The sequence below is a fragment of the Arachis ipaensis genome, chromosome B10 (assembly GCF_059453495.1).
Source record: "Arachis ipaensis isolate K30076 ecotype BB chromosome B10, ASM5945349v1, whole genome shotgun sequence".
NCBI classification, from domain to species: domain Eukaryota; kingdom Viridiplantae; phylum Streptophyta; class Magnoliopsida; order Fabales; family Fabaceae; genus Arachis; species Arachis ipaensis.
Window position 1 is genome coordinate 91,585,550 of NC_142435.1, and position 8,899 is coordinate 91,594,448.

The 8,899-nt window shown below is 36.3% G+C and overlaps 1 pseudogene; it reads left to right on the top strand.

Moving 5' to 3' along the window:
• Positions 1–5,382: 5,382 nt before the first annotated feature.
• Positions 5,383–6,821, top strand: LOC148580851 (uncharacterized; annotated as a pseudogene).
• Positions 6,822–8,899: the final 2,078 nt, after the last annotated feature.

Sequence of the window (8,899 nt, forward strand, 5' to 3'; positions counted from 1 at the left end):
CCTTTCCATCCTCTAAGCCATTCCTGTCCTGTAATCCATGAAAACACGTAACACACATATCACGGTATCGAATGGTAATAAGAGAGAATTAAAACTAGTAATTTAAGGCCAAAGAAGCATGTTTTTAATCATAGCACAAAATTAGGAAGGAAAATGTAAAACATGCGAATTCTATGAATAAGTGTGAGAATAGTGGATAAAATCCACTCAATTTAGCATAAGATAAACCATAAAATAGTGGTTTATCAATCTTCCCACACTTAAATATTAGCATGTCCTCATGCTAAGCTCCAGAGAAGCTATAAAGGAGTGAAGAGGAATGGTAAAACTTATGAAATGCAACCTATCTATATGAATCACTACAAGAAAAATACCCATTCAGCCACACTTTTTTTAAGCTACATTTGAAAAGCGTAGCCTATTCTATGAATAGGCTACGCTTTTCTCCGTGTTCCCTTTTTATAAGAGAAAAGGATACACAATTGTGGCATCATTTAAAAAGTGTAGCCTTAGGTATTATAGAAATCACTTATAAAGCGTAACCGTAGATTGATACCTATGGATTCACTTTTCGTATCAAAGGGAACGCTTTTAGAAAGTAGCCTATTTATTAAGTTTTGGGTGCATTTTAAAAGTGATGCCTAATGTATCTTGAACTAAAAACTTAATACTTGTCAAATTTTTTTCCTCTTAACACTTGTAAATTTTTTCCCTCTTAACTTTTTATCCAGTTCACACTTAATGAAAAATTTCCCTCTAAGAGAAGAAAACCATTTCACCTTTCACAAAAAAAAAAAAAAAAAAAAAAACTCAGCTCACACTCAGCTCACAAAGAAAACCATTTCACCCTTTTAGAAGAAAACCCTCATCGTCATCACCCTCAGCTCACTCATCATCACCCTCAGATCGCTCATCATCACCCTCAGAAAACCCTCACTCACCACTCACCACTGACTCATCATCGCGAATCGAAGCTAACCACTGACCCCCACTCACCACTCACCCTCAGCTCACTCATCATCACCCTCAGATCGCTCATCATCACCCTCAGAAAACCCTCACTCACCACTCACCACTGACTCATCATCGTGAATCGAAGCTAACCACTGACCCCCACTCACCACTCACCGCCACACACTAACCACTAACCACTGACTGTCAATCGAAGCTAAGTCGCCCTCTTGCACAGATCGTAGCGCGCCACCCAGACCGTTCATCTACCTTCGTAGTCTCTGCTCTCACCATCACTGGTCACCATCGTTGTATCTGCACTCACTGTCGCCGCTCAACCAAGTTGTCTCTGCTCTCACCGTTGCATCTCACTCTTGTTGTCTTTGTGCCGACCGTCGCCGCGTGCCTAGCATCATCGTTCTCTCTGCTCACCATCATTGAGAAGGTGTGTATAGATTTTCATTTGGTTCTGAAATTGGAAGTTTAGGGTTCCGATTTAGGGTTTTTAATTTGGGGGTTTTGTACACTAATTGCCTGTTATCCGTGAAATCTGAAGTTTGGTTTAGTTCAAGTGATTCAGTTGTTGTTTACTGAAATCTAAATTGAGTAGAGGTTGCTTGTTGTTCTAAACCATACTTGTTTAGGTAATAGAAAAATGAAATGCAGTCACTGCCATCACATGGAACTAATTGGTTATGATTCTTTATTGCTTCCTTAATTGCCTCCGGTAAGACAAGAAAATCGAGATTTCTTAATATATTTCTGTCACGAATAATTCTATGAATCAAGGTTTCTTCTGTACAGAAAAAATCATTGAATAGTTCTTCTGCATAGAAATTAAAAGTAGTATATGGTTCTTTAATTAGAGGTCACAAGAGAGCAAAGTATATGGTTCTACTTATATATGCATAGAGAGAAAGGGCTGAAATAGTTGATGGACAAAGATAGTGTGGTGCACAAAAAGGTGAAATAGATGAAGGATATGGCTGGAAAAGCTGTCCTTAATGGTGTTCTTCTTTGAATTCTGTTGAAGAACTAATTGAGGATATCGTAGGTAGCAATTTATAACTATTCTGTTGTGTTTCATGAATATAGTTTTCCTTTCTTAGAATCAATGAATAAATTAGTGTGATAGAGAATTTTCTGACTAATATGATATAAGTTAGAAATTAAATTATTGTAGTTGGTCTATCAATTTTTCTTGAACTGTTGCCAGATCTTTCGATTTCCATATGCTCTATTTTAATGTTGACTAAACCTCTATGATAGTGATGCTATTAGCTTTAGCACTAAGTCATACTTATTATCATTAGTGGAAAATTACAAATTACAATTTTTTCATCTTCGTGACCTACTTCCTTATATATACGCCTGCTGAATGGTGTTATCAAGTTTAAAAGCATTCAAACTACTTTAAACAGTTGAAAGAAAGATAAAAAAAACTATGATACGAAATGCAACATGGTTAAGAAGTTATTAGATCTCTGCTTATCTGAGACAGAATCCTACTTAGTTTATTGAAATTCAATTGTTTTTAGGTTTTTTTATACTACAATATCTAGGAATATCAATATGTATCATTTCTCCTTTTATTCATGGTTGGTTTTTTCATTAGTTTATTCATTGATACTGAATCCTTGCCAGAAATATCATTTAAATTTTTTTTCCTTTAATAAAAACTCTCAACTTCTAATTCTAGTATCTTTAACATGTAATAGTTAGTTGTTGTTAAATTACTAAAATTCTAGGTCAGGTAAGGATCAGGATTCCTAAGATCACAGCATGATCTTTTGCAGAAGAATTACTAACTAGATCCTAATTTTGAATGAGTTCAACCATGGTAAGACTTTGACCTTTTGAAGCTTAGTCCATTGTAAGACATCAAGCCACAATTTTTTGTAGTTTCCTAAGGAATGCTTGAGCACAATGTTGGTGGGTTTCGATTTGACCAGAGAGAGGTAGTTCATAGTTGCAAGATTGATCCTTGTGTTCAGAGAGTTTTATCAGTATGTTAAACTTGTGTTCCATGTGATTGTATTTGTATTTTTCTTACTTGTTTATTTTGAGTTTTTGACCTTAATTATGTGATGAATGTTGTAAGCAAGACGAGCTTTGAGGGCGTTGAGGGCAGTGGTGAGGCTGCAGGCTATATTTCGCGGAAGGCTAGCGAGGAAGCAAGCTGCTGTTACTCTAAGGTGCATGTAGGCTCTTGTTCGAGTTCAAGCTCGCGTCCGCGCTAGGAATGTGAGGAACTCTCCAGAAGGAAAAGCCGTGCAGACACTATTAGATCAGTACTGTAACCAAGCTGATCCTATCAAGGAGACTGAGGTATTGTAAAAGCTTTTTAAATTCCTCCCCCCAAAAAAGATTCTATAATGGAGAAAAATACTCATGTCATCCAAAGATATATACATAACACTCAAGTTAGTCCTGCATTGATCTTAAATGTCATTGTAGTCTCTCTTTTTTGAAATTGATATAAATTTTTAGTTCTCTTAGACATCAATATGTATCATTGCCAACTTGCTCATTCTGGTAAACTTTTTTTTTTAATTTTTCCCACTTAAATCACCTCAAGTGAAGATATTTCTGGTGCTTTTTCCAATTTTAATCTGTACCCCGTACTGGGTATTTCAATTTGATTAATTTATTTATTTTTCTTATATTAATATAATAATAATAATAGTTTTTTATTATGGTTACGAAATCTGGGTTCTGATTTTCTGGTCTCCTGAAGGATATGTGTGTGTGTGTGTGGCTTTTTTCTGAATTACTTAAAATGCACAAGTGTTAGGTTGGATCTATGTCTTTTGGTTGGTCATCCTAATAAATGGGGTTGCTTGGTGGTTTAGTATTGAGGGTTTTTCTACCTGCTCTGTTTAACTGTTTTGAGGGTACGGTTTATAATATTAGGAGTATGAGGGTGGTTGTTGTTCTATCTTTGCTGAGGTTGATGGTGCACCTGTGTCACTTAATTAGGACATGTTGCTACAACACTATGCCATTGCCCATGTAATTTATCACACATTTTATGAAATATAACACAATTGATTACCTTGTTCTTGAAAGTTGTAGTCATCGATGCAAGAGTCCATGTCATCAAAACAAGATCCTTCAATTTTCACTCTTTATACTTGTCTGATTTTGTAGTTGATGGTTTTCCACCTTTTTTTAGCAAATTGAGATGAATTTTTTTCTTTTGAAAAATAATCTCCTAAAGATTGGCTCTGTACAGTGATGAGTATAGTTTTGTGCCATGTACTATCTAATTAAGATGCATGCCACATTATTATTGTGATAACAAATGATTATTGTTTGTCTACTTTAACTTTATTCTTTGTTGATTGAGATTCAAGAAACTGCATGTAATTAAACAGGATTAGATTAAAGAGAGGTGGCATTTATTTCTTTGGTCTCTTTAATTATAGTAATAAAAAAAGTCAAAACCCAATGAAATTGAAAATGAATTGAATCTGAATTATTTGACTGAAAAAAAGGAAACATTAAAATTCTCTCCGCTTAAAATTTCTTGATTCCTTCAAATTTGTGTGAAAAAATCAGCTTGCATAAAGTTAATTAGAACTATTTCCCTAAAAATTACTATTATTACAACTCTTTTCATTATTATTAAAGAACATTCTTTGCCAACTAGATATATAGTTGCATTGCTTGGGTGCTCTATTTTTCGAAAGAGCCATTCCCATTATGGAATAGCCAAACAAGGGTACACTAGTTATGAATATCATGAGCTATGTATATATATAATATTGATATAACATGCTGGAGTGGATCACAGAGCAGAAGAATATTAATTAATTAAAAAATTGGAGTGGTAAATATCATAGTTTTACACAATAATATTTTGTATTTTTACTTAATTAGATTGCCGTTATCTGTTGAATAATTTAATTGCTGCTGCTGCTGCTGGGTCCCAAATCTGTTTGATTGTATCAATTTAATTCTTGCTAAATGATGATTGTGCTAAATTCGTGGTTAAATGGTTGGATATGGCAATTACAATTTTTTTTGTCTGTAATTTTTACAGTTATTCGTGGTTAAGGTTGAAGGCGAAAGTTTTTGGTTAAGGTCTTCCAAGAAGATTTTGTCAAAACGTTGATCGTGTCATGGCAAGGTACAATGCATACTTTAATTCTTTTGATTTGTTAGTTTTGAAGTTGCAATTTAACTTATTATATTTGTACTATAAATTCTATGTTTCTCTTTATTTGTTTTACCTCAATAGGTTTCTAGAGAATTACTTCTAAGACTAGGAACTATTTCCCAACCTAGTTACAAGTCTTTGAATGTCCTTTTCATTGCCCATTCCCTTTGTAGCGAATAACTCCCTGCCTCCTCTATTCTTCTAATCTTCACTTCGCGACCCCTTATAAATTTTCCGCCTAAAAAATTTAATAATTATCGATTAGGTTTTGTGATATGCCAAAGGATTGGATAGATCTACCGAGGTATAGCGAAGAGTATATCAATGGTGTTATTAGTTTTTTAGACTTTGCATACTCTGAGGGAGAACCGGACGGACGACAAATTCAATGTCCTTGTAAGAGGTGTTGTAACATTAATTGGTATAGAAGAGATGTGGTATTCGACCATTTAGTAGCCGACGGATTTGTTAAGGGATATAGAACATGGATTAATCATGGCGAATGGGCAATCCCGATGGCGGTTGACGATGACACGGATGATGAAGAAGGTGCACGTGATGACATCGAAGGACTGCTTAATGATGCATTTGGAGATGTATCTCATGCTGAGGGTGTTACTGTAGGTCAAAATGAAGAGGCTAAAAAGTTTTACAATTTAATAGATGGGGCAAGTCAAGAGTTATACCCGGGTTGCAAGAAATTTTCTACATTATCTTTTACCATCCGTCTGTACTTGTTAAAGTGTTTACACGGTTGGAGCAATGCCTCCTTCACTTCACTTCTTGAGCTATTGAAAGAGGCAATGCCTGACATTAACATACCTTCATCTTTCCATAAGCAAAGTCTATGATAAGAGATTTAGGTTTAGATTATAAAAAAATTGATGCTTGTCCTAATGATTGCCTCCTGTATAGAAAAGAACTAAAGGATGAAAAACACTGTAGTGTGTGTGGAACTTCTCGATATACTGAAAATTCCAGTGATAATAGCGAGAACTAAACTGACAAGAAAGGTCGTCTGATTTCTGCAAAGACTCTGAGATACTTTCCTATAATTCCAAGACTTCAGAGATTATTTATGTGCTCAAAGACGGCAGCTAGTCTGAGGTGGCATGATGAGGAGCGCGTAAAAGATGGGACGTTAAAGCATCCTGCTGATGGCTTGGCATGGAAGAACCTTGATGAAATGGATGAAGAATTTGCAAAAGAATCTCGCAACATTAGACTAGGCTTGTCAAGTGATGGGTTCAACCCATTTCGTAGCATGAACATTTCATGGAGCACGTGGCCCGTGATGCTGATGGTATACAACTTGCCTCCGTGGATGTGCATGAAACCCGAATATTGTATGCTTTCTTTGCTTATTCCTGGGCCACAATCACCTGGTAAAGACATTGATGTGTATCTACAACCATTGATTGAAGACTTGAAGTTGTTGTGGGAAAAAGGGGTCGAAACCTATGATGCGTCAAAGAATGAGACCTTTCACATGCGGGCAGCTCTTTTGTGGACAATCAATGATTTTCCTGCTTATGCTATGTTGTCTGGGTGGAGTACAAAGGGAAAGTTGGCTTGCCCTTGTTGCAACAAAAATACCAGTAGCTTACAATTAAAACACAGTCGGAAGACAGTTTATATGGACCATCGTGTCTTTTTACCCATGGATCATCCATGGAGAACCAATACAAGGTCTTTTAATGGGAAGTAGGAATTAAGACCCCCTCCACCTGTTATAGAAGGACCCGAAATTTTTGAGATGCTACTAAATGCTGAGAATGTCTTTGGAAAGAAGCAAAGTACATCAAATAGTTTCCCATGGAATTGGAAAAAAAGATCAATTTTCTTTGAATTGCCTTACTGGCACAAGAACCCACTGCGTCACAACTTAGATGTCATGCACATAGAGAAGAATATACTTGACAGTGTAATTGGAACTCTCTTAGATATCCCAGGCAAGACAAAGGACCATTTGAATGCTCGATATGACTTAAAAGAAATGGGTATCTGGAAAAATCTTCAACCAAAGGAGGTGAATAATAGCAAGAGAACAAAGTTGGCAAAGGCATGCTTTTCTATGACTGCTGCAGAGAAGTCAGTTTTTTGTGGTGTTTTGAAGACAACAAAGCTACCTGATGGCAGTGCTTTGAATATATCACGCTGTGTACATCTAGGAGAAAGAAAAGTTTCTGGGTATAAGACCCACGATGCTCACTTTATGCTTCACTATTTACTACCAATACCAATTAAAAGCATCCTTCCTGATCATGTGGCCATTCCGTTGATTCGACTAAGTTCCTTTTTTCGTCGCTTGTGCAAAAAGTTCATCACACTGGAAGAGATAGATTTACTGGAGTTAGAGATTGTGGAAACATTATGCCAGCTTGAGAGGATCTTTCCCCCTAGTTTTTTTGACATAATGGTTCATCTTCCCATTCATTTAGCAAATGAGGTGAGATTGGGAGGTCCAGTGCAGTTTCGTTGGATGTATCCTCCGGAAAGGTACATGTGTACATTAAAGTCATATGTTCGCAACAGAAGTCGGCCCGAAGGTTCTATTGCAGAGGCATATCTGGCTGAGGAGTGCTTAACTTTCTGCTCAAGATACTTGCATGGAGGTGTGCAAACAAGACTTAATAAGCGGCCTCAGAATGATGATGATCCTAACGAAGACAAAGTTGTGACATCAAAGTTATTTTCTAACAAAGGTCGTTCGTTAGGCGTGGGAAATGGAGAACCAATTAATCTAGATGACAGATCAATTGCTCAAGCCCATGTGTATGTATTACACAATTGTGAAGAAGTGGCAGATTATGTTAGGTAACTTAATTAAACTTTTTTTTATTCCGATCAAGTTCACCCATATTTTTTAGATCAAACCTAACTATTATTAATTATAGAGAGCATGAGGAAGAGGTTAACAATCAGCGGGGAACGAAATGGAGAAAAGCAAAAGTTCACAACAAAACGTTCGCGCAGTGGTTTGAAACTCGTGTGAGGGATCCAAATGTACCTTTCTGGCTAAAAGAATTATCTCGAGGTCCAAGCTCTGTTGCAAGAAGATTTTCTAGATATGTAATTAATGGATACAGGTTTCACACGGTGGAACGTGAGGCAAGGAGAAAAACACAAAATAGTGGTGTCACATTAACTGCTTTAACTTCAAGCTTTGCAAGTGCTAAAGATCAAAGTCCAATCCAAGACAATGTAGCTTATTATGGCAGGTTGTTTGAGATAGTAGAGTTAGACTATTTTGGGCGTTTTAAGGTTGTCTTATTTCGGTGTGAGTGGTACGATGCTGGGAGAGATAAGTATGGGCTTACATTTGTTCATCAGTGTTTTTATGTGAAAGATCCATATGAACATAAGAAACATTATGTTATGGAAACTGTCCCAAGAGACTTATTTAAAACAAGCGATGAATCTGAGTCTGAGGCCCGTCAAACACACTATAGTGAACAACACGAGCGTATAACGAGCCCTGCCATACCAGCTGATGATGGTGAACTTATTCTGGAGAGGACTGATTTACGACCCACGGTTATTGAAACGGTTCCCCAAGTGACTTCTGCCCAAGAATATGAGGCAGACTTCATTGGAGATTCTGATTCTGATTGGTCATCCTAAGCAATTTATTGCTTAATATGTACATATGTATACTTAAGTTTTCTTCTTCACATTTTTATTTGTAAGTAATACTTATTTTTTTGTTAATTTGTCAGTCTCTTACATTTTTCTTATATTGATTTTGATGGGTATATTGACTCTACTTAACTAATTTATTTGGGT